The 27,977-nt window shown below is 33.6% G+C and overlaps 1 long non-coding RNA gene and 1 pseudogene across 1 annotated transcript in view; one reads left to right on the forward strand and one right to left on the reverse strand.

Annotated features, from left to right (window-relative positions):
* The window catches only part of LOC141550967 (uncharacterized), a 195,418-nt gene that overhangs the window by 96,597 nt on the left and 70,844 nt on the right, over nucleotides 1-27,977 (forward strand). The gene's annotated exons all lie outside the window — the stretch shown is intronic.
* LOC141552252 (large ribosomal subunit protein eL6-like) lies at nucleotides 22,400-27,416 on the reverse strand (annotated as a pseudogene).

Raw genomic sequence — 27,977 nt, forward strand, 5'->3', positions numbered from 1 at the left:
ATATATCTTGCTATAAAAATTGTTTTCCAGCTTTTTGCTTTCTTTCCAATTTTGGTTGCATTGGGATTTTTTGGGTAAAACCTTTTACGTTTATTATAATCAAAATTATCCATTTTACATCTCAGAATGTTCTCTATCTCTTGTTTGGTCACAAATCTTTCCTTTCTTCATAGTTTTGACAGATAAACTAGCCCTTGCTCTCCTAATTTCTTATGGTAGTAAGTGATATATTTTTGAGAAATGAGGTAGAGAATATTGACAATTACTTAAATTTTAGAATATTTTTAAAACTTGAACTCTATAATAAATTGATGAACTGTGGGAATCTTCCCTGCAACAATACAGATGACCAACCATACAACATAGTTATTCTATATAATTCTTGTCTATTTCTCTTTATAAATTCATCATAGGTGATTCCTTCAATATAACGGGAGCTTTCCTTTCATCCTTATGACATCTTAAGTATATCAGTTGAGCACAAAGACATGAAATCAGTAAGACCTGAGTTCAAAACTAGTCTCAGACACTTACTATTCTGTAAGTTCCTGAGCAAATCACTTAACCCTTATTTGCCTGTTTCCTCATCTTTTAAATGGAAAAAGAGTGGTTGTAAGAATAAAATGAAATATATTAGTAAAGTACTTTGCAAACCTTAAAATACTATCTAAATGCAAGCTTCTGTAATTATTCATTCAAGTATGAAAGCTGTTTGGGAATCATGTAGACACATGTTGTATTTAAAACAAGCACTAAATCAATCAAGCAATGTATTTTATTAGAATTAATCAATTCATTGTTACATGAGATGATGAGAAAGATGAGATATTGTCACCATCTGCTTGTCATTATTTGATGAATGCTAATTGATTATTATCAAGCTTTCAAATACATTATAAAAAGATAAATTTGTCATATCTTTTTCTAGGTATTTCAGTACACATTTCTGATTCTCTCTGAATCACTTTGACAAATATAGTTGAAAAGAAAGAAAAAAAATCTTTGTCTTATCAATATTCCATACTGTTAGGAAATATCATAAAGGAATTCTGCCCTTCTAAAATATGATGGAAAAAGACAAATGCAAAGTAATCAATGATAAAATAAGAGGCAAAGAAATGTCACAATGATGATAATATTTCTAGTAATAGAAGTCAGTTCAAAAGAGAACTTTATTTTTTATTTTTAAAAACATTTGTATTTGTTTCATTAAATATTTTCCAATTACATGTAATTTTTAAAACAATTTTTTTAAAACTTGAGTTTCAAGTTCTCTGCCCTCTCCTGCCCCTTTTCTTTGAGAAGACAATCAATTTGAAATCAATGTGAAGTCATGCAGAGCATATGTCCATATTAGCCATGTTGCAAAACAAAGTACATTAAAAATAAAAAGAAGAAAAAATTTTAAAATATGCTTCAATCTGCATTGAGTTCTTCAGTTATCTCTTTGAAGGTGGATAGCATTTTTCATCATGGGTCTTTTGGAATTGTTATGGATGATCAGAGTATCTAAATCTTTCATAGCTAACTATCCTTATGGCATTACTGTTACTGTGTACATTGTTCTTCTGGTTCTGTTCACTTCACTTTGTATCAGTTTATGTAAGTCTTTTCAGGTTTTTCTGAAACCATCCTGATATAAGTATTTTTGTTCAAATAGGTTCTTTTCCTTTTTCTTTGGTTTCTTTGGGATGATATTTTGTATTGTATTACTATTGTATTTTGTATTAATTGTATTAATATAATATTAGTAATTTGTATTGTAATAATATTGTTGGATCAGAGTATTCATAATATTGTAACACTCAGAAGAGAGGAGATTTAAAGAGAGAGTAATCTATTTTTTCATGCCCATTCATGCCAATCAGTGACAACATTATTAAAGTTGTATTCAATTGTTTTGAAATTCAGTTAATCAAATGTGCTTGTGAATACATGAAAATATAAATACAATATGAAATTCAGGGGCAAAGTAACTTGTGTAGTAAGTGTGGCAATGTATTCCAGATGAAGGTGCATTGAGTAGAGTGTAGCCAGGCTTCCAGAGAATCTGGCTTAAACCCCAGTTATAGATGACAGTTTGAATACCCATTACCTCCAAATAATTTATTATAGGTGAGAAGAAGGCGACATCCAAGGTATTTCTGGTAGTGCTTGCCCATGTTGCATCCTGCAAATTCCTTGCTTCTTGGTTCTGGGCACACAACATTAGCAATTTCTACTTCACATGCATGAACACCTGGACTCAGATTTGAGATGTAAAAATTTCTTGAGTGACAAGGGGTCACCAGTGGGAAAAAAATTAGGAAGCCCTGCTCTATTCAATAAACTTCAGTGGCTCTCTCTTACAACTAAGATCAAATATAAAATTCTCTGATTTTTAAAATTCTTTGTAAACTTATTCTGTTTCTGCCTTTCCAGCTTTCTTGCTTTCTTATATTTTATTTTCCATCACATATTCTTTGCTTCAGAGTCACTGGTCTTTTTGTGGTTCCTCACATAATAATCTCCATCTCCCAATTCTAGGTATTTTCATTGACAGGCCCCAATACCCAGAATGGGCTCCTTTCTCATCTGTGATTATATGGAGAAAGCAATTCTTAGAAGACTGGCTTCTCTGGCTTCCTTCCATTCTAAACTATCATACCAAATTCTGCAGCAAGTATTTCCTGGTCTCCCTCAATGCTAACATTTTCCCTCTGAGATGATTTTCTTTTTTTTAATTGAAGGTTTTTTATCTTCAAAACATATGCAAAGATAATTTTTTTCAATATTGACCCTTGCAAAACCTTGTGTTCCAATTTCTCCCCCTTCCCTCACTCCCTCCCCTAGGTGGCAAGTGATCCAACATATATAAAACATGGTAAAAATATATGTTAAATCCAATATAGGCTTATGTATTTATATAATTATCTGGTTGCACGAGAAAAATCAGATCAAAAAGGAAAAAAAAATGAGAAAGAAAATAAAATTCAAGCAAACCACAACAAAAAGAGTGAAAATGCTATGTTGTGATCCACCCTCAGTTCTTACAGGCCTCTCTCTGAGTGTAGATGGCTCTGTCCATCACAAGATCATTGGAACTGACCTGAATCATGAGATAATTTTCAAACACATGAGATTTAGAGGTAATTGAACTGAGTTCAAATTCTGTCTTTGTAATTTTCTTACTGCATGACTTTGGCCAAATAAATTAATCTCTTTGTCTTCTTTTCCAATCAGCAAAATGATTATCTCAGAAATCCCTTCCAGATCTAAATCTAAGTTCTTATGATCCTTTGATTTCTTAGCCCTGAAATAGGTACATATTATTCTCAGAAATGTTGCTTTAAAAAGAAAATATAATCAGGTCTTGCCTAATGTTTCTCAATATCAATATGGGCTTTTTTTTGATAATACTTCTATGTCTCTAATCCATTTTAAAAGAAATTGGCATATAGCCAGAGACTGACTGTAGGACACTTCAATCTAACTCCAGAGAATAATTCAAGAGTTCAGCTGCTTGGAAGTTTTGAAATGAAATTCATTTGGCAATAAGTCCCCGAATGACTCTGATCTGTCAATCGTTCTTTGCTAGCTTTGTCTTACAGAAGGGAGTGGAGGCACATCTCGGCTCGTTATCAAGAGGTACAGTTGGTAAAGCAGAAAGTTCATCGCTGTAAAAGTTCCAGAAATAAAATCTCTCTCCCGAAAGAGAGTTAAGTCACCAAGGATGTGGAGCATAGTAATCGCTGAGCACTCCCATTGCTTCCCAATTCTACCAGGGAGCTCATTACAAGTCTTAAAGGTGCTGAGGCTTTGTGTAAAACTTCTGAGCAGATTTCTTTACCTCAAGTAAAACCTTATTTTTCCCCTCCCTGCAGCCTTTCAGATATGGCTTAAAACATTCATCAGAAAGACGTCTATTAATCTAGATATCCACTCTTGCTCTTTGTTTTCTAGCAGGCAGGGATGACCCTGGATTTTGAAATTACATTCTGCTCCCCAAAGGAAGTCAGAATAATATGACATAGCATGGTTTGTCACATCAAAGAGAATAAGGGGGAAGGGTGAGGAAAAGCCCTTGCAAGTTATTTTAGAAATGTAAGAAATTACCATTATTGTCCAAAAGACACTAGACACAGTAGGAGTACAATTCTGTTCCTGGGAACTTTTATTTGCTCTTTGTCCCTGGCATCCAATTTACTATGCAACTCTGATTTGGGGTGGGGATGAGGGATGTTCTTAAAAGTATGTGCATGTGTATCTGGGAACAGAGACTGAGAAAAGAATTTGTCCTAAATTCTCATAACTTTCTCATAATCTTTCCTACTCCTTTTTCAGCTACATGTTCAGAGTGGTGGAACTAGAGTCCTTAGAAAGGCTGCTAGATACTTGCTTTGCAGACAATAGTTCTGACAATTATTGTATGTTAAGAGGCTTTGGTTTAGAATAATGGCCACCTAATAAATGTCAATTTATGAATACGTACATCAAATTTCAGATAGAATCTAGAAGCTTCAGGGTTTTAGGGCTATCTGAAGGAAATGTATTTGGGAACTTTCTTGATTATGGGAGATGTAGGGTTAGGCTGTTCTGGAGGTGTACAATTTTTCCTGAAAGATGGAGAGAACCTGCTTTTGTGTCCACTGAAGTAAGGTTGACTGGAATCTACTCTTGGACCCATGGAGGACCACAAAGGGATGGAGGGAGTATAAAGGTATCTCAAGGAGGCCATAAGCAGGGATAATAACAATAATATTTGTATAATGCTTACAATTGTTCAGGCATTGTGTTAAATATTTTCCTAATTTTCATTTATTTATTTATTTATTTTGCTGAGGCAAATGGAGTTAAATGGCTTGCTTGCTCAGGGTCACACACTTATGAAGTGTTAAGTATCTGAGGCCAAATTTGAAATCAGATCCTCCTGATTTCAGGGCTGGTGCTCTATCTACTGCACCACTTAGCTGCTCCCTAAATTTTTAAAATGTGTTTTATAATTATTATCTTATTTCATCCTCAAAACAACTCTGGAAGGCAGGTGGTGTTAGTTATTCTTACTTTACTAATGTCAAGTATCCTGATGAATACCCCAAAGTAAGGCAAATCAATTCAATCTCTCAAGGCATTCCATGCAAATGTGTATATGGTAGGAGGAAGGTGGTGCTACTGGGCTGAATTGACACAGGTTTAAAATGATAGAACTTGTTGGAACCTTTTCTAGGTAGGGAAAACAAAGTCAGAGTGTCAAGTTATCCTAGGGGGAGGAAAGTTGAATACAGAAGATCAGCCTCAGTAGTCCCATTGCACTCAAACTCCATCAGGATTTTTCATGGATGGAGTCTAAAGAAGTTAGGATCCTCACTTCTCAGTCATCCCTTCAGGGCACAGTATTTAGGGGGGAAAAAAGAAATGAAACAAATAATTGTGGGATAAAAGTTTCAGATAAATTTCCAACCCGTGTTATTCTGGGGCCAACTTAAGCCGTCTGTACACTTTGTAACTGTTAAGTTTTGTGAGCTCCAGCAAATAATTCAAGTCATTTCTCCAACTCAATTTTTCCATCTGTCAAGTGGGAAGAATGACAATCTACTTAAGACTGTTTCCCAAGATGTTGGGTTATTTGATTTATTTTATGTACCATACAGGAAAAGAATTATGTGAGAAAACATTGTTAAGATATATTTTAATTAGTCATTTTTCAACATTATCTAAAAGCTGTTTCTTTCATTATACTATGTAAATATCCCAGTACTGAATAGATGAAATGAACCTTCCCCTTCCAAAATTGACTAACTCAAGGAAAATTCCTTATTTTAGAGTCTTTCACCATCTTTTAATAACAGTTGAATAAAAGAAGAGTCTATTATTTGAGGAACCATTTCAAGAAACTGGCTTCTGGAGAAATGCTTAGGCAGATTGAAGTCTTGTGTGGAGAGAATAAATTTAAGGAGACAAATACCAATGCCAATATCAATGCCACTTATTTGTGGTCAATCGGTTAATCAATAAATATTTAAGCCTTTACTATGCAACAGGCACTGTGTTAAGATCACTGAAGATACCAGGGGGGGAAAAGGCAAAAAACAGTATCTGCCCTGAAGAAGTGAATGTTCTATAAAAAAGGCAAAAAACAGTATCTGCCCTGAAGAAGTGAATGTTCTATTGGAGGAAATTATATATGTGTGTGTGTGTGTGTGTGTGTGTGTGTATATACCACATATATATTTATATATTTTATCTATTTATATATATACTTTATATACTTATATTTATATATGTATACCATATATATTTATGTTTTATATATTTACATATATATAATATATATTTGTATTTTTATATATAACATATATCATATATGGTTATTCTACATACCATATATTTATATACACACATACCACACATTCACACACATACACATGTGTGCATGTACATACATACATGTGCACATTTGCATTTGTGCCTATATGCATTTGCGTGCCTGTGTATGTATGCACCCCATATATATGTGTATATAGATATGTATATAGATATGTATATAGATATGTATATAGATATGTATATAGATATGTATATAGATATAGATATAGATATAGATATAGATATAGATATAGATATAGATATATATAACTAGCTAATAGTAGATGCAATAACTCCTTCGGTAGGAATCTAATCTAAGAAACAAGTTCTAAGCTTTGGAGATAGAAATATACAGTGAAACAGCCCATGTTCTCTAGAAGCTCATGTTCCGTTGTGGAGTGATGGTAACCAAGGTTTAAAATCTCTCCAGATTTTTACCGTTTTTGTGACCTTAATTTCCCTGTGCCTCAGTTTCCTTAACTATAAAATGAAGGAGTAATGCTGCATGACCTATGAAGTCCCTTCCAGCTTTCTCTTATGATCCTTTTAAGTATGTTACTCACAAATCAGAAAATTCAGAAAACAATACAGAATAAATAAATAAAGTGAACGGAAAGGGAGAAGCACTAACAACTGAGCGGATCAGAAAGGAAAATCTCTTCCGCTGAGCTCTGCAGGCATGAGGGGTTCCAAGGAAACTAGAATTCAATCATTGTCCATCAGTAAAATGGTTTTATTTCGTTATTTGCAAGTTGCATGGCCGAATTAATATTGGTGAGCACTCTTTTGAATTCCAAAAATGGCAGAAGGTACACGCGCAACATCCTTGCTGTTTTTAAGGTCAACTAGGATGGAGTTAGAAAACAGTAGTCTTTTATATACAGAATGAAGGAAGGAGAAATAGGAAAGAGGGAAATTTGAGGTGAGTTGACATTCTTTTCCTGAACTTGGATGTAATTGAGAAAGAAATACCTATGAAATAACCGATAAAGAGCTATTGAAATTGACAAAGTTCCCCTCCCCCCTCTTACCGCCCCCTCCCCCAAACAAAGCACCAGACTTCAGTTTTAAATTGCTTGGTGCAGACAATCCTCACTTTGCACCATCAGACCACCAAATGCACAAAGAGCAAAGTTTTGTCAAAGTTCATCTTCAGGTCATCCCTCCCCCCTCCCGCCCTCCGTCGAACCATCAATCTGGACAACCTCTGGGTAACCTCTACATACTTCTAGACAGGAGCGGGATCCTTTGCAGCCTCATTAGAGCATGCAGCAATTAATTTGTCTTAAATAGGAAATTAAACAGTCGTGTACAGTGTTAGAGACGAGGTCAGAAAGTGGTTCTCGAGGTGCATTCACAAGCCGGGCTTGGGACTTTTCCCTGGGTTTGCCGGGAGGCGGACCATTCTGAAGAGAAATAATTGTTTGAAGAAAACACGACAAAACCTCCTTCTCCAAATGCATAAATAAGCGGAGGAGAAATCCAACCAGGGAACAAATGGCCGGATTTTGTTTTGTTTTGTTTTTAGTGATTCTGTGGCGAGCCCGCCTGCCTGTCTGAAGATGGAGGGTGAGAACGCGAGGGGAGGCTACTTCACACGTGTAACATAGTTACCCTAAAATCTCTACACAGTTGCCCTTGAACCCGGTTCTGTTTACACACTGACTCCGTCTGCGCTAGACAATCAATGAAAACAGGGAACGGACTGTGCGACTGCCATTCCGCTATCAGTTTTCCAGCAAATCCCACTTTTGTCTTCCAAAAATTGTCTTAAAATAAATGCAGGAGTCCCAGCCACCGTCTGAACTAATGCTCAAAGGAAAGTTTAGAAAGATTAAAATGTTATTGATTCCTTAATAAGAGAAAGAAACAAAAATTAGTATATATTTACCCTTCTGAATAGAGAATTTCAAATCCGAAAACCTCAGCAATAAATCCTGTGTTGATTATAACATTGCAATTCATAGTTCAAAAAATCATAGCAAAGGAACTTTATTCAAAAGAGTAAGATAAAATCTAGACTTTTAGGGAAAAATAGAAGTGGAGGGGGGCTGCAAGAGGAGGGGTTGTTAAAAAAAAAAAGAAAGAAAGAAAGAAAAAAGAATCTTTGCACTGCATTGATAAAGAACAGCTTCTTAACCTTTTTGTGTCCTGATCCCCTTTGGCAGTTTGGTGAATTCTGTGAATCCTTGAAGTCTATGAACTCTTTCTAAGAATAATGTTTTGTTTTTAAAATCATAATTAAAGGAAATGCTAAATGTTAGTTAAAAGTCAGTGAAAATATAGTTTAGTTTATGTGAAAATAAAGGCAAATTTACAGATCCTCTGACATCTCTCTGTAGATACCAGTTTAAGAACTCCTGTTTATAATAATAGATGAAGAAAAGAAGACTTAATAATAATAAATGGCTAACATTTTTATAGTGAACCAGGCACTATGCTAAGTACTTTACAATTATTACCCCCGTTTTACAGGTTAGAAAACTAAGGCAAACAGAGGGTAAGCATTTGCCCAGGGTCCCATAGCTAGAAAGTCTCAGTCGAAATTTGAATTCCTGACTCCAGGCTGCTCCCTAAAACAGTATTAGACCAAAAAAAAAAAAAAAAAAAAAATGCCAGTAGAAATAAGCACAGAAAGAAGAAAAGTAGAACTAACTCGAAGGCTGAGAATATTTGAAGGAAATGCACAAAGAGATAATTTTGAGTCATAAATTCTCTATTAAAGTAATCAACTTTGTGCTTCTGCAGTCTTTTTTTTTTTTTTCACTCTAATGAAATCTATGTAGTAAAGTGAGAAGAATCATAGGATAGCGAAGCAGCCCTGCTTTGGCCACGAGGCTCCACTGCCTTTTGGCTGCCCTATAACTATAAAGAAGTCATAATCCTTATTGTCTCTAGTTTTCTTCCTCCATAAAATTGGGAGCAGTAATATTTAGGATCATAAAATGAGACTTAAAAGTCATGTAGTTCAACCCTTTTGCTCTAAAGATAAGGAAAAGAAGCCCATATGGGTGAAATGACTTGGCCAAATGGACACAATTAGTAGCTGGATTGGAATTTGGATTTAACTGGGTCTTCTAATGCCATTTCTATCCTGTTCTAAAACAGCATGTTGCACATACCCTACCCTACCTCCAATTCTCATACTATTTATCTATTAGGGTTATTATGAAAAAATAACTTGGACAATTATAAAATGTTATATAAATATGAATTATTACTAATAATTCCCACTGGAAAACACATCAGACATTTAATGTTTTCTCTGATGTTAAGATATGTGATTTTTTATATAAATACTAAGGCTCTGTTGCAGTTCAAAACCCCTTGAGTTCATTGGATGACTGATTAAGAAAATGATTGGTAGAAAACATAAAGTAGAATGTAAAAATAAGTGATTAGCATCAGTGTAGGGGATTTGTAGTTTAAAAATGGGAACTTTGAAGTCTAAATAAAAAAAAAAACCAAACAGATTTACATTTCACAGGGCAATATCAAGTTTTTACTGAATGAGATAGAAAACTTTGGAAATTGTACATACAGTACATTCCCACAAAAGCATGGTTTGCAAATGATATTGAAATGCTAATGGCCAATGGATATAGTAGTTCTTAAGATACTTCCTGCTCTAAAATGTTGTGATTCTGTGTTATCAAAGTAATTAAAGTGTGAACCCTACAGAGTACATGAGCCGTGTGTTTATTTGTTCTTTCTTCATATTGTTAAAGTCAACTAGGTGGCCAAACCAGATCTGTATAGGTATTTTAAGTTTGTCTGTAATATGTCAGATTAGATTAATTAAATTGGCTTCAATTTGCCCATTTAGTTTTATCTAGTGTCAAAAATCACTGAAAGGCTTCTGGGATCAAATATAAATTCCTCTGTTTGGTGGCTAAGACCTTTCCTAGTGTATTTCTAGATTTCTTAAACAATATTTCCCTCTCATTCTTTATGATACAACCATATCATCCTACTTGCTTTTTTTTTTTTTTTTTTTTTTTTTATTCATAGCATCATCTTTGTGTGTTTTCACTAGCTGCTATGTCAGCCTGGAATGTTCTCCTTCCTCTTGATCTCTTAGAATTAGTGGCTTTTTTTTCAAAACTCACTCAAATCCCAACTTCTACAGTTGGCCTTTCCAAGTCTTTCCAAGTGATAATATTTTTTTTCTCTAAGGTTACCTTCTATCATTCCTATGTAGCTCACATATACCTATTTATATATATATATATATGTGTGTTAGTATGTAAGTTCATTGAGGGCAGAGAGTTTTTTTTTTCCTTTATATCAGTCCTATGCACAGTGTCTGGCTCAGAATAAGTGCTTGTTGATTGAGTCAATGGAAGCATTATTATGTGTATTAATCATATCTTAGCACTCATTGGAGAGGAGGCCAAAGCATCAGTTAAGAGCATCTGGATCTCACTCTGATTCTTTACATTTACCAAATAAGTTTCTAAACTTAAACTTATCTATTGGGAACATTTATTTTTATTACAAATTAAGGAACTAGTTTTCTTGTACAATTTCCATTTCACATATATTTGAGAGAGATAAAATGGCATTTCCAAGAGCCCAATCACCCAGAAGACAGCTGATCTATGAAGTTCAAGATTTTTGTGTTTTTAAATGCATAGAATAAAACACATAGAATTACAGAAAAAAATCAGTTACATCAAAATATTTTAAAGAAATTCATGAACCCTGGGTTAAGAACTCCTGCTCTAGAATTATGATTTGCAGAGAAATTGTCTATTTCTATTGATGGAAAGAATTTAAAAATTGGGAGTTCTCTATGTCTATGAAATCACAGTTCTGACTGAACCTACTCATCTTACCACCCCCATCACCCAGAAAAAGGAAAACAAAAGAAGAGTGGGAAGACAATAGATATGTTGGCAAATATGTAATTATTTGAGTTTGTGGGTTTAAAGGATTTATTTGGATGAAATAGAGCTATAGTGTTATGTAATAATATCTAGTGTGTACATGCAGATGTTAAGTGATTGGACTGTTGCCATGACATTTTATAATCCATTCTATTTTTATGAATAAATATATGAACCTATTTTATGTGATTGATGGTATTTTATATTTGATTGATTTAAACTTTTAAAACATAGACTGAGACATTTGAGTTTTATGGAAATATAATTGGATATAAATTAGATTTAATTCTAATTGAAAATAGTGATACCTTGGGCAAGCTAGCTAAAGACTTTGTAATTCATTTTCCTCATCTATAAAATGAATGGGTTGGGTTAGATGATTGTGAAAGTCTTTCTAATTCAATTTAATAGTTGAAGAATTCAACATATATTTATAAGATATGGGTTGCATACAGATGCCAAATCTTTATTTCTAAAACATGTCACTCCCTTGCTCAAAATCCTCAGTGGCTCCCTATTGCTCCTAAGACAAAATATAAATTCCACACCCTTACATTTAAAGCCCTCTGTAATCTGTCTCCAATGTACCTTTTCACACATTCCCTACTACTTTTTTCCCCTATATATTTTGCATTTCTGATAACTTGAACTATAAACTATTCCCTTTTGGAATTATAATGAATCTAAGATCTGAAAGAGACCACAAAAACCTTCTAATCTAACTTCCTAATTTTTCAAATGAAGACATTAAGGCCTTAGGAAGCTGAAGCTTGTCCAAGATCATATGGATAGTAAATGTCAGAGATGGGATTTGAATGGTTTTTTCTATGACTAATTCAATCAATCAATCAAAAAAAGATCCAACTTTATTAAGCTCTTACTATGTGTTAGCTGTTGTGCTATGCTTTGGGAATATCAATGAAGGTAAAAACATTTCCTTTCCTCAAGAAGCTCACATTCTTTTTTTTTTTTTTTTTTGAAATTCTTTTTTTAAAGTTTATTAATTTTATAATTATAATTTTTGACAGTATATATGCATGAGTAATTTTTTTATAACATTATCTCTTGTATTCATTTTTCCAAATTTTCCCCTCCCTTCCTCTATTCCTTCCCCTAGATGACAGGCAATCCCATACATTTTACATGTGTTACAGTATAACCTAGATACAATATATGTGTGTAAATCCAATTTTCTTGTTGCACGTTAAGTATTGTATTCCAAAGGTATAAATAACCTGGGGAGATAGACAGTAGTGCTAATATTTTACATTCAATTCCCAGTATTCCTTCTCTGGGTGTAGTTGTTTCTGTCCATCATTGATCAGCTGGAAGTGAGTTGGATCTTCTTTATGTTAAAGATATCCACTTCCATCAGAATACATCTTCATACAGTATTGTTGTTGAAGTGTATAGTGATCTTCTGGTTCTATTCATTTCACTCAGCATCAGTTCATGCAAGTCTCTCCAAGCCTTTCTGAATTCATCCGGCTGATCATTTCTTACAGAGCAATAATATTCCATAACCTCATATACCATAATTTACCCAACCATTCTCCAATTGATGGACATCCATTCATCTTCCAGTTTCTAGCTATTACGAAAAGAGCTGTTACAAACATTTTGGCACATACAGGTCCCTTTCCGCTCTTTAGTATTTCTTTGGGATATAAGCCCAATAGCAGCAATGCTGGGTCAAAGGGTATGCACAGTTTGATAACTTTTTGGGCATAGTTCCAAATTGCTCTCCAGAATGGTTGGATGCTTTCACAGCTCCACCAACAATGTATTAGTGTCCCAGTTTTCCCACATCCCCTCCAACATTCATCATTATTTGTTCCTGTCATCTTAGCCAATCTGACAGGTGTGTAGTGATATCTCAGAGTTGTCTTAATTTGAATTGCTCTGATCAATAGTGATTTGGAACACTTTCATATGAGTGGATATAGTTTCAATTTCATCATCTGAGAATTGTCTGTTCATATCCTTTGACCATTTATCAATTGGAGAATGGTTTGATTTCTTATAAATTAAGACCAATTCTCTATTTGGAAATGAGGCCTTTATTAGAACCTTTAATTGTAAAAATATTTTCCCAATTTGTTACTTCCTTTCTAATCTTGTTTGCATTAGTATTGTTTGTACAGAAACTTTTTAGTTTGATGTAATCAAAATCTTCTATTTTGTGATCAATAATGATCTCTAGTTCTTCTCTAGTCATAAATTCCTTCCTCCTCCACAGGTCTGAGAGGTAGACTATTCTTTGTTCCTCTAATCTATTTATGATCTCATTCTTTATGCCTAAATCATGGATCCATTTTGATCTTATCTTGGTATATGGTGTTAAGTGTGGATCCATATCTAATTTCTGCCATACTAATTTCCAGTTTTCCCAACAGTTTTTTTCAAATAATGAATTTTTATCCCTAATGTTAGTATCTTTGGGTTTATCAAACACTAGATTGCTATAGTTGTACCCTTTTTTCCCCTTTGTACTTAATCTGTTCCACTGATCGACTGGTCTATTTCTTAGCCAATACCAAATGGTTTTGGTGACTGCTGCTATATAATATAGCTTTAGATCAGGTATACCTAGACCACCTTCATCTGACTTTTTTTCATTAGTTCCCTTGCAATTCTCGACCTTTTATTCTTCCATATGAACTTTGTTGTTATTTTTTCTAGGTTATTAAAATAGTTTCTTGGGAGTCTGATTGGTATAGCACTAAATAAATAGATTAGTTTGGGGAGTATTGTCACCTTTATTATATTTGCTCGGCCTATTCATGAGCACTGGATGTCTTTCCAATTATTTAAATCTGACTTTATTTTTGTAGCAAGTGCCTTGTAATTTTGTTCATATAACTCCTGACTTTTCTTTGGTAGATGGATTCCCAAATATTTTATGCTCTCGACATTTGTTTGGAATGGAATTTCTCTTTGTATCTCTTGCTGTTGCAATTTATTGGTGATGTATAAAAATGCTGAGGATTTATGTGGATTTATTTTGTACCCAGAAACTTTGCTAAAGTTGTGAATTATTTCTAATAACTTTTTATTAGAATCTCTGGGGTTTTCTTTTTTTTTTTCCTTTTTTTTATTATTTAGAATTTTTTCTCACAGTATATATGCATGAGAATTTTTAAAAATAATATTATCCCTTGTATTCATTTTTCCAAATTATTCCCTCCCTCCTTCTACTCCCTCCCCCTGATGACAGGCAATCCCATACATTTTACATGTGTTACAATATAACCTAGATACAATATATGTGTGTAAATCCAATTTTCTTGTTGCACGTTAAGTATTGTATTCCAAAGGTATAAATAACCTGGGTAGATAGACAGTAGTGCTAACAATTTACATTCACTTCCCAGTGTTCCTTCTCTGGGTGTAGTTATTTCTGTCCATCATTGATCAACTGGAAATGAGTTGGATCTTCTTTATGTTGAAGATATCCACTTCCATCAGAATACCTCTTCATACAGTACTGAAGTGTACAGCGATCTTCTGGTTCTATTCATTTCACTCAGCATCAGTTCATGCAAGTCTCTCCAAGCCTCTCTGTATTCCTCCTGCTGGTCATTGCTTACAGAGCAATAATATTCCATAATCTTTATATTCCATAATTTACCCAACCATTCTCCAATTGATGAACATCCATTCATCTTCCAGTTTCTAGCTACAACAAAAAGAGCTGCCACAAACATTTTGGCACAAACAGGTCCCTTTCCCCTTTTTAGCATTTCTTTGGGATATAAGCCCAATAACAGCAATGCTGGGTCAAAGGGTATGCACAGTTTGATAACTTTTGGGGCATAGTTCCAGATTGCTCTCCAGAATGGCTGGATTCTTTCACAACTCCACCAACAATGTATCAGTGTCCCAGTTTTCCCACATCCCCTCCAACATTCATCATTATTTGTTCCTGTCATCTTAGCCAATCTGACAAGTGTGTAGTGGTATCTCAGAGTTGTCTTAATTTGCATTTCTCTAATCAGTAGTGATTTGGAACACTCTTTCATATGAGTGGATATAGTTTCAATTTCATCATCTGAGAATTGTCTGTTCATATCCTTTGACCATTTATCAATTGGAGAATGGTTTCATTTCTTATAAATTAGGGTCAGTTCTCTATATATTTTGGAAATGAGACCTTTGTCAGAACCTTTAACTTTAAAAATATTTTCCCAATTTGTTACTTCCCTTCTAATCTTGTTTACATTAGTATTGTTTGTACAGAAACTTTTTAGTTTGATGTAATCAAAATCTTCTATTTTGTGATCAATAATGATCTCTAGTTCTCCTCTGGTCATAAATTCCTTCCTCCTCCACAGGTCTGAGAGGTAGATTATCCTCTGTTCCTCTAATCTATTTATTATCTCATTCTTTATGCCTAAGTCATGGACCCATTTTGATCTTATCTTGGTATATGGTGTTAAGTGTGGATCCATATCTAATTTCTGGCATACTAATTTCCAGTTTTCCCAACAGTTTTTTCCAAATAATGAATTTTTATCCCTAATGTTGGTATCTTTGGGTTTGTCAAAGATTAGATTGCTATCGATGTACCCTTTTTTGTCCTTTGTATCTAATCTGTTCCACTGATCTACTGGTCTATTTCTTAGCCAATACCAAATGGTTTTGGTGACTGCTGCTATATAATATAGCTTTAGATCAGGTACACTTAGACCACCTTCCTCTGACTTTTTTTTTTTCATTAGTTCCCTTGCAATTCTCGACCTTTTATTCTTCTATATGAATTTTGTTGTTATTTTTTCTAGGTTATTAAAATAGTTTCTTGGGAGTCTGATTGGTATAGCACTAAATAAATAAATTAGTTTGGGGAGTATTGTCATCTTTATTATATTTGCTCGGCCTATCCAAGAGCACTGGATGTCTTTCCAATTATTTAAATCTGACTTTATTTTTGTAGCAAGTGCCTTGTAATTTTGTTCATATAACTCCTGACTTTTCTTTGGTAGATGGATTCCCAAATACTTTATACTCTCATCATTTGTTTGGAATGGAATTTCTCTTTGTATCTCTTGATGTTGCATTTTGTTGGTGATATATAAAAATGCTGAGGATTTATGTGGATTTATTTTGTATCCTGCCACTTTGCTAAAATTCTGAATTATTTCTAATAGCTTTTTAGCAGAGTCTTTGGGGTTCTCTAAGTATACCATCATGTCATTTGCAAAGAGTGGTAGTTTGATTTCCTCATTTCCTACTCTAATTCCTTGAATCTCTTATTCGGATCTTATTGCCAAGGCTAGCATTTCTAGTACTATATTTAATAGTAATGGTGATAGTGGGCAACCTTGTTTCACTCCTGATCTTACTGAGAAAGGTTGCAGTTTATTTCAATTGCATATTATGCTGACTGACGGTCTTAAATATATGCTCCTGATTATTCTAAGGAATAGTCCATTTATTCCTATACTCTCAAGAGTTTTTAGTAGGAATGGATGTTGGATTTTATCAAATGCTTTTTCTGCATCTATTGAGATGATCATATGGTTTTTATGAATTTGATTATTAATATGGTCAATTATATTAATAGTTTTCCTAATATTAAACCAGCCCTGCATTCCTGGTATAAATCCTACTTGATCATGGTGTATTATCCTGGGGAGGATTTTCTGAAGTCTTTTTGCTAATATCTTATTTAAGATTTTAGCATCAATATTCATTAAGGAAATTGGTCTATAATTTTCTTTCTCAGTTTTCGATCTACCTGGTTTAGGTAACAGTACCATGTCTGTGTCATAAAAGGAGTTTGGCAGGACTCCTTCATCCCCTATTTTTTCAAATAGTTTATATAACATTGGGTCTAGTTGTTCTTTAAATGTTTGGTAGAATTCACATGTCAATCCATCTTGTCCAGGGGATTTTTTCCTGGGGAGTTGATTAATAGCTTGTTTTATTTCTTTTTCTGAAATGGGACTATTTAAGCAATTTATCTCCTCCTCTGTTAATCTAGGAAGCCTATATTTTTGGAGGTAGTCATCCATTTCACTTAAGTTATCAAATGTTTTGGCATAAAGTTGGACAAAGTAACTCATTATTTCTCTAATTTCCTCTTCATTGGTAGAAAGATCCCTCTTTTCATTTGTAAGACTAACAATTTGATTTTCCTCTTTCCTTTTTCTGATCAGATTTATCAAAGATTTATCTCTTTTATTGGCTTTTTCATAAAACCAACTCTTGGTTCTATTTATTAATTCAATAGTTTTTTTTTTACTTTCAATATTATTGATTTCTCCTTTTAATTTTAGTATTTCAAGTTTAGTTTTTGGTTGGGGGTTTTTAATTTGGTCTTTTTCTAGCTTTTTAAGTTGCAGGCCCAATTCGTTAATCTTCTCTTTCTCTATTTTGTTCAAAAAAGCCTCTAAAGATATAAATTTTCCCCTTATTACTGCTTTAGCTGCATCCCACAAATTTTGGTATGATCTCTCATCATTGTCATTATTTTGGGTGAAATTATTAATTGTTTCTATAATTTTCTGTTTCATCCAGTCATTCTTTAAGATGATATTGTTCAGTTTCCAATTACTTTTTGACCTATTTACTCCTAACTTCTTATTGAATGTAGTTTTTATTGCATTGTGATCTGAGAAGAATGCACTTATTGCTTCTGCCTTCCTGCATTTAATTTTGAGATCTTTATGTCCTAATATATGGTCAATCCTTATATATGGTCAATTTTTGTATAGGTTCCATGAACTGCTGAGAAGAAAGTATATTCCTTTCTATCACCATTCAGTTTTCTCCAAAGGTCTATCATACCTAGTTTTTCTAATGTTCTATTTACTTTTTAAATTTCTTTCTTATTTGTTTTGTGGTTTGATTTGTCTAATTCTGAGAGTGAAAGGTTGAGATCTCCCACTATTATACTTTTACTGTCTATTTCTTCTTGCAGCTCCCTTAATTTTTCCTTTAGGAAGTTAGATGCTATACCACTTGGTGCATATATGTTTAGTATTGATATGGCTTCATTGTCTATGCTACCTTTTAGCAGGATATAGTTTCCTTCCTTACCTCTTTTAATTAGATCAACTTCTGCTTTTGCTTGATCTGAGATAAGGATGGCAACCCCTGCTTTTTTGGCTTTACCTGAAGCATAATAGATTCTGCTCCAACCTTTTACCTTTACTCTGTATGTATCTCCCTGCTTTAAGTGTGTTTCCTGTAAACAACATATTGTAGGATTCTGACTTTTAATCCAGTCTGCTATCTGAGAAGCTCACATTGTAATGGATCAGATAACATGTAAATAAATACCTATCTATAAGAGAAATACAGAGTAGATAGAAAGTGATGGTGAAGTCAGTAGTAGTGGGAAAAAAATTGAAAAAGGCCTTTTACAGAAGATATAATTTAATCTGAATCTTAAATGAAATCACAGAAATTAATGGAGGTGAGGAGAGAGCATTCCAGATTGCCCATTTCCTTTTCTAATTCATTTTTATTTTAAGTGAATTGTCTGGGGTCATACAGCTAGTAAGTGTCTGAGATCAGATTTGAACTCAGGAAGATAATTTTTTTTTTTTTACTCCAGCCCAACACTCTATTTACTGGGCCACCTGACTGCTCCAGAGTTATGTATGGGGAATAGCAAGTAGACCAATATCATTGAAATTTAGACAACAGAGAACAGGAAAAAAGGATAAGAAAGTTGGCAAGGTTGAAAAACGTCAGGATATGAAGAGCTTTAAATAACAAATAAAGAATTTTAAATTTGATCCTGGAAATAATAGGGAGTCACTGAAATTTACTGAGTAAGACATGGCATAGTTAAAATAACACTTTAGGCAAATTTCTTTAGGGGCTGAATGAATGAAAAAAGGCTTGAGGCAAGAAAACATTTAGAAAGTTATTCAAGTGGTCCAGGTGAGAGATGATGAGTGCCTTATATCAGAGTTGAGGCTGGGTAAATGGAACCAAGGAAATATATAGAAGAAACATTGTGAAAGAAAAAAATAATAAAATTAAGTAATAGTTCAGATTTTGAGGATAAATTAGAGTGAGGAGTAAAGAATGTCAACAAGGTTGAGAGTGTAGAATGATGGTAGAACCCTTGACACAATAAGGAAGGTTAGAAGAGAAGATAATTTGAGGGGAAAACTATTGACATCAAAACCAGGGTTTTATCCATATATCATGTTTATCCCCTAAATAACTCTGCCTTAGTATTTTTGAACCCTGCTCTTCTTCATTTCTGAAGTGATTTCCTTCCTCCCCTTTGTTTCTTAAAATCCCTAGCTTCTTTCCCAATGCGCTGTCATATTGCCCTTCATAATCAATAAGCATTTTTTAAGTATCAACTCTATATTATGCTATGTGGTAAGGATTCAAAGACAGAAATGGTCTCCATCCTCAAGAAGCTTACATTCCTTCAGGGTAAACAAAATGGCCAAAGAATTAATTGGTCAATTAAACTTTTTTTAATGTATTAGTCATGTGACAGACAGCCACAGCTTCCTACAATCTTGATGTCCAGATGTGCTATGTCATGGACCATTTTGTTCATATTTAGAGACATGGCCCCTAGAGTGACTGGTACAACATAAGCAATCATCAATCATTTCTTTTGAGCACTAAATTCTTCTGACTTTGGGAACAGCATTGTCAGCAGCCTCATTTTCAGACACAAATGATAGTAGGCACTCAATCAGTATAGCTGCCTGACTACTTGACTTAGCTATTTTGAAGCACTGAAGAACTATGTAGCATGTACTCATCACCCTGAGGTTTTTTTTTTCTTTTAAGAATACTTTAATTCTCAAGTAAAAAAATAGAAAAGTAGACTTAGAGAAAGAATTAAAATATAGATGCTAAAAGCAAATTCATTTTAAATTTCAACTAAATCTTCAGATTACACGAAAGAGATCACTCACTTCATGCATTTGTATGAATGAGTTAGAAGTATTTCATCACTATAGTATTCCATATATCTCTCTTCTTCTCTGAGAATCATCCCATATAACATATAGTATTTTTTTAGAGAGGAAAAAAAAGGTAGCACAATTAATCTATACATTGAAAAAGTCTAAAAGCATATGCAAAGTGTAACACCTGTGGTTTTTCCAACTCCACAAAAGGGATAGTCTGGAGGTGTCTTTTCAAATTTTTCTTTTGAGTTCTCCTTGATCTATTATAATTTTGTTATATACATATACATATATATGTATGTGTGTGTATATAATATAACACAATTATATATCTTTATAATTTTGTTATATGTTGCATATATAACAAAATTATAAAGATATATACATACATATATATAGTTGTTATTCAGTTCTTTTCAGTCATGTTCAATTCTCTGTGATCCCATTTGGGGTTTTCTTGGTAAAGACATTAGAATAGCTTGCTATTTCTTTTTCCTGTTCATTCTACAGATGAGGAAACTAGGGCAAAGAGATTGAAGTGACTTGCCTAATATCATACAGCTAATAAGTGTCTGAAGCCAGATTTACATCACAAAAAGTTGTTTTCATTCTAAGCCCATTGCTCTATCTACTAAGTCACTTAGCTGGCCATTTTGTTATACTTACTTTTCATTTATTGATGTGTGATTGGTCTTTCCATTTGCATTGTTGTAGTTATTGTGTAAATTGTTTCATTAGCTCTGCTTACTTCACTTATCATCAGTTCATATAGCTCTTTCCATGTTTCTTTGTATTTATTACATGTATCGTTTTTAATAATTTATTAAATGTTCTGTAAATTACAATTTTAAATTAGTTCTAAAGTTTGTTACATGACTCCAGCTACTTTTCCACATTCACAAGAATACTGTTCTCTTTGAAGTTAAGCTTGAGAATCATCAGAAATCTCAAAATGAAGTACAAGCATTTCTCCAAGGGGCATTCAAAGTTTTACAGGCATTGGTGAGCTTTGTCTTGTCCTTATTTTATCTTAAACAGATCTTTAAAATTTCATTTACACCTTCTACAATTCCAGGGCTTTTCTTTTTTCAGCCTTTTTTGCTTGGGCCATACTAGAGATCATTATGATATCTGGCAAAAATATCAAGACCTAATATTACTCTCCATTTAAATGAGACCATTAGTTCAATTTTACCATTGTTGGTGAATCAGAAATTGAAGCTACTCAGCTGAGTTCTAGAACACATATAATTTCTTTTTTAAAAAAATTAAATATTAAATTAAATATTTTTCCCAGTTACATTTAAAACAACTTTTTGTTTTGTTTTGTTTTGTTTTGTTTTTTGAGTTCCAGATTCTTTCCCTTATCTGACCCCATACCTCATTAAAATACCACATGTGAACTTAGGAAAAATATTTCCATAAAAGTCAACACATCTCATTTCTTATTGCCACTGAGAGATTGGATTACTACTCTACTATTCCATAGCTGGATTTTCCTAAAACTAAGTGTATTAGAATATACTTAATTATAGTGTAATGCAAGAACTTTTACAAAGGAATATTTACTTCAAAATGTACATCAGAAATATATAAATATATTCCCCTACAATTTGAAAGGCATAATTTCCTTCTCTTTTGACAACACCTTAGTCTCTAGGGAGAGAAAGAGCATAAGATTTATAATTTAGTTCAATTCTAAGACTATAGTCCTAATTCTTTGGGCTCAGTCCCAGTACCCTGACCTCTTACGGTTTTCACAACCCTATTACTTTGCTGCAATATCCGACCTTCAATCCTTGTTCCAAGATTGCCATGATTTGGACTCTCAGGTCCTATGGAGGTCACTTCTGACATCTGCAAAAGAGGACAACTAATATATGACAAAAACAAATACCTTCAAACTCATTTTTCAGAGTCAAGATAAAAGGGTAGGGGAGGAAAATCCTTCCCCTCTCCCTGGCTCCTTCATGGAATCCACATTGAATGGACATTTCAGGTAAGAGTTCATTAGTCAAACTGGGAATTCCCAGACTAGTACAGAGTTACAATAGTAAGTTAGAAGATATTATGGGCTTGGGAAAGAACTGGAATTTCACTGATTAAAAGCTTCCTATCCAAGACTATTATGCTTGTACATCTTTGATATTACAAAATATAAACTTCAGGTTAGAGAGATGTATCTCTAAATGTCACATTGACAACTAAATATCACTGATGTTTTGTTTTTAGTTATTATAAATATTTTAATAAGAGTTCTCTGCAAGGCATTTAAAACTCCAGTCTGTGAGGATAACTTCCATTGAAAAGAGAGAATACAGAGCAGGTAGCCATAGAGTTGAGGAATTTTCTTGATTTTTAGGCAAAATCTGAGAGTCCACTGTTTTCTGATCAGCCTTGCAACTGCTCTGTAATCTCACATTTCTAGTTCTGTGTCAAAAATCTCTCCTTGATGTTGAGGCTTGAGGAGCCTTTTTCAGTAAGATGATTTGGAGTTTTTACACTGGAAAGGTTAACCCTAGTAAAGATGGCAATGACAAACTTCTAATGGGTCTTTAGCAGAGGAACACGGTTAATGGTCAGAGGTCCAGTCATCAGTAGCAAGCTACTAGCCAGCTTGGTCTTATTACAGCCAGTGAGTAGGGTTAGCACTGTGTCTAGGGTGATGTCTCCTCACATGCTGGTTGAAGGGCTTTTTGCTCTCACTTAGCAGCTTTCTAGACAAATCCTTGGTGGGGAAATATCTAGGCATTTTGTGAATCTTTGCCAAATGAGTTCCTCCATTCTTATCACCACCACCTGGCTTTGAGATAGTAGCAGGAATGTTCTCTCTCTTTTTGGGAATACATTGCAGACTTAGAGTATTTACTGATCCCTTGGACCAGGACTGGGTTCCAACTACAATGTTTTTGAGGCTTTTATCACTACCTTTTTAGCCACATCTTTCTTTTTGTTCTTCTTTTCCTTTTTGATTTTCTTTTCCTTTATTTCCTTTTGGGGTTTTTGATTTTCTTTTCCTTTATTTCTTTTGGGGTTTTTGTTACCATCTTGAGAGTACCAATGATATATTTTTACTTATTTTATTATTATTATTATTTTGCTGAGGCAATTGAGGTTAAGTGACTTGCCCCGAGTCACACATCTAGGAAGTATTAAGTGTGTGAGGCCAGATTTGAAGCACTGATATATTTTTAATGTCCATTCCCTAACCGTTTACATTTAAAATTAACTTTTTAAAATTATCTATTTACATATAAATAAATCATCCCAATATCTTTTTCTTTTTTTTTTTTTTTTTTAATTTTTAGGCTGGGGTTAAGTGACTTGCCCAGGGTCACACAGCTAGGAAGTGTTAAGTGTCTGAGACCAGATTTGAACTCGAGTCCTCCTGAATTCAAGGCTGGTGCTCTATCCACTGCACCACCTAGCTGCCCCTCCAATATCTTTTTCTAAAGATAATTATTGGCTAAAAAAATTGGACCTGTGTTTTCATAGTCAAAAGAACTCCTGATATGGAAACTCACCGTGGCAATGCAAATCAGCAACTATTCTACAACTTATAGTCATAGAGAATTGCCTGGGCCACCAAAAGGATGCCTAGGATTATATAATTAATGTTATCAAAGGAAGATCTTTAACCTATAAAGACCTGATTTTGAGGACAGCTCTGTGTACTGTGCTGAAAAACTAATTTGAAAAATGCAATCACTTTACTCTCCTCTTTTTTTGTTCAAGTCTGAACCAACTAATTTTATAGTTAGAATGATTGTCCAAGGAGTATATGTATGCTTTATACATTGGTACATATATGTGTGTATGTATATAGAATATTATATGTATTACATAGTAATATATGCATATTTGTCTATCAGTGTATTGTGTATGTATAGTAAGGTATATGCAGGTATATGTAAAGCAGTATTATGTGTATGCACCATATATAGTATATATAGCATAGTATATATTTTGTATGGTATAGTAAATATAATATGATGATAAATAGTATGATCCAATATAGCATATATCATGTATGATATAGTCCATCATGTATTATTTGTATACTATATATACCACATACAAATAATACTGCTATATATTTCCTGCTGTATACATTCATATCATATCTATACTGATAGACAAAATTCTATAATTTTTCATGCTCTATTGACATTTTCTTTTTTGATGAGATTACTACACTTGTTAAGAGAAGTGCTGCAAATGTCACTTACCTAGATTTTAGCAAAGCATTCAATAAAGTATTTCCTACTATTCTTGTTGGAATCTCCAGGGAGAGTGATGGACTAGACTATTAGTACAATTAGATGAATATGGAACTGATTGGATAACTGGTCTCAAAAAATAGTTATTAATGGTTAAAGGTCAATTTGGCAGGAGATCCTCAGTAATGCTCCAAGGTACTGTAGTTGACCTGATGTCAGCATGATCTACATCTCAGAAGACGCCAGAGGAGATCACTGGGCTAGTGACTTTGTAAAGTTCTCCCTCACTTAAATCCAACTCACTTGTATATAATGTTATCACCTCCTTGATGTCATGGTCCTCTTCAAGAATGAAGGACAAATAAACAACAATAGTAGCAACCTCAGTTTCATCAATATCTTGGATAAAGGTAGAGATTATATGCTCATTAACATTGCAAATGACATAATTCTGGTAGAGATAGTTAGTTTCCTGGATAGAAGATGCAGGATCTAAAAATATGGGCCCCAGCATTGAGCTGATTCTAATAAAATGAAATTTGGTAGAATTAAATGTAAGATTTAAATTAAAAAAAAAATTATAAGCTTTTACAATTAGGTTAAAAACCATAGAAACAGAGTTGTTAGTTGGAAGAGGTGGTTTTAGACAACAGTTTGTCTAAAGATTTGGTGGTTATTTTTCACTATAAGATTTAATGAGTCCGCAATGTGATTTAATACTTAAAAACAAAGTTATCATGATGATGATCCAGGCTGCATTCAGAAGACTTGCTTCCAGGAACAATGAGATAATAGATTTTTTGCACTATAACCCACTCAATTCAAATAAGGACTATTTTATTCTAGTCTGGACACCACAATTTAAGGATGCTGATAATCTAGAATGTGTCCAAAGGAGGGCGGCTGGAATGGTAAAGGGCCTTCAATCCATGTTATATAAGAACAGAGAAAAGCTATATCCCAGTATTTGAAAGAATTTTATTTGGAAAAGGGATTAATTCACATTTAAAGGATACAATAATAATGGCGTCTACCTCACAGGGTTGATGTGATTATTAAATTAGATAATATGTGTAAAGTACTTAACATAGTGCCTGGAACATAGTAAGCACTATGTAGATGTTAATTCTTTCTTCATCTTCTCCTTGTTCTTTTTTCCTTCTCTTCCTCCTCCCTTCCTCTTTTTCTTCCTCCTCTTTCTCTTGCTTCTTCTTCTTCCTCTTTGTATGTTAGCTATTGCTAGCTATCAAGATATTCCTTAGGAAACTTAAACAGTGGTCCTGTCTAGGGAGAATTGACCATCACTTAAAATATTTCTACTAAATTATCCTCAGAATTTGTTAAGACAATGCTATGAGTAGCAGCATCATTATTTGTTTCCTTCACTTTAAAATAATTGAAGTAGATCACAGGGACCAACTCTTTCAGTTATATGCAATGTTGCTTTAGAATATAAATAATGTCAATAGCTGGCTGTACAGTTACTCTGAAGACTAAAAAAATATATATACAAATTTTTAAAGATTTTAAACTACAATGTTTTCCAAAAATTATATTGTGATGTCCTCTTTTAATGAAGTAGTTTGGGCAAATAACATTGTGATTGTGTTATTTTTAGAACTACAAGAACATTTTAAATATATAAGAAAAATGATTCATAAAATGTAAATAATTGTGGTATACACTATCATGGGATTATAAAATTAGAGATGGAAGTAATTCCCAATATTATCTAATCTATCATTCTTATTTTGTAGATTAAATGACTTGCCCCAGTTAAAATTGTAGTTCCAGGCTGTGAACCCACATCCTCTGGCTCCATTATCATACCTCTTCACTATTCCATGCTGCTACCTAAAGATGAAAACAAAAATATACTGTACTGATGATCTGGTCATGTGGGAAAGGTGTGGAGTAATCCATCATCTCTCAGTCTGTGGGCTCTGCTTTAAGGAGCCTCCTAATCCCATATCTATTAAAGGGATTTTAGGTTCTGATTTTAATTTTTGCAAGGTAGAGCTGAGTATGGGGTAGAGCTAGCTGATCATTGTGGAATGTTCCATTACTGTCCAAGGGATTTGTAAACCATGTTCTGAGTTAAGTTAGTATAAGACTGGGCAAAGTAGAGTCACCTTTCTCCCTTCACTTGTCCCTGGAACCACTATATGCCAAAGACCTAGCTCCCCCTTCTTTAACTTCTACCAGTCAGAGTGAAATACTAGTGTTAGTTTTGATTTTGTTGACTTCTCCTTTAAAATCAAAGTGATTTTAAATTTGTTTCCCTTTTTTAAAAAAAAAAAGGGGAGGGAATTTATTTATGTAAAAACTGTACTTGGAAATATCAATAATTTTGATCACTGATTCAGGTATAAAGGAATGATGGATAGAGTAGGGAGGAGCAAAAGAGGAGAAATAGTTTGGAAAAATTTGCCCTACTGACTATCAGGAACTTGCTTAAACCAAGAAAGAATCAGACCCAAAAAAACATGGAGTTTACAATAGAAGTTTCTAAAATAAAAGTTGCTAAGGATTTCTGTGATGTCATAAACCCAAAGTGGTAATTTGGGTTGTTTTTTTCATAGGAATTCAGAGATATTCATAAAAGCATCATTGGAAAAATGGCTTATAAACTGTTTGTACTGAATACCTGCCTGGAAAATTCATTTTGGCAAAAATGGTTTTCATACATAAAAAATTAGGAATTTTTTATATATCTTTACCTTTCCCATACAAAAAAAGAGAATATGTTTTTCCCTGTCACCCAAAATGTAAGTCACCCAGTTTAAAATGGTTATGAAAGGATAAAAAATGTTTGAATAGCATTTTATTTGCCTTGGATCACATTTCAAAGGGCATGACACCAGTAACATGATGGCTTTTCCTCAGTGTTATTAGGCCACACCGGGAAATAACCATCAAATTCTGACTGAGATAAACTACTAAGAGATTGTCTTTCTATATCCAGCTGTCAAAGTCAAGCATCTTTATTTACCTTTTGAATCTTCCTTGGGGAAGCCAGACTGGGTGATATGAGTACAGTAGTTTTTGAGAAAGAGTAAATCCGACATACTCTTTCTGCCATGGCCCAAGTTTCATGTATTTGGATTATTATAAAATACATCTTTGGGATACCTCCTTTACTTATAAAAATGTTATTCCTAAAATATATAGGGAATATTTCAGACTACTCTTAGGCAGGCAAGCCAACAGTTACTGACTTTATTTCAAATATTAGGATATATGATAAACAGACCAAGTTCAAAATGTAATCCTGGTCTTGAAAGGGCTTACACAAAATCATAGCAAAATAATCTTGCTAGTTAGTACTCCTATCTGCTATAGGCCAGACAAAAACATTTTAGTAAATAGCTAATATGAGTAGAACATGATAATAATCTGAGAAGAAGAAATAGAAGAAACAGAAGAAATAAGAAAAAGAAGAAGAAGAAGAGGAAGAGGAGGAAGAGGGGAAGAAGAAGAAATAATGAGAAAGCAAAAAGAAAAAATGAAGATGTGGTTTCTAAACTGAGGAACCTAAAACAGTTACTAAACACATTAATCCAATAAAACTAAGAAAAACATCATAAGGTGCCATCTCATTTATAATAGTAAGAATTTGATTGTCTATC

The sequence above is a fragment of the Sminthopsis crassicaudata genome, chromosome 1 (genome assembly GCF_048593235.1).
Source record: "Sminthopsis crassicaudata isolate SCR6 chromosome 1, ASM4859323v1, whole genome shotgun sequence".
Classification (NCBI taxonomy): domain Eukaryota; kingdom Metazoa; phylum Chordata; class Mammalia; order Dasyuromorphia; family Dasyuridae; genus Sminthopsis; species Sminthopsis crassicaudata.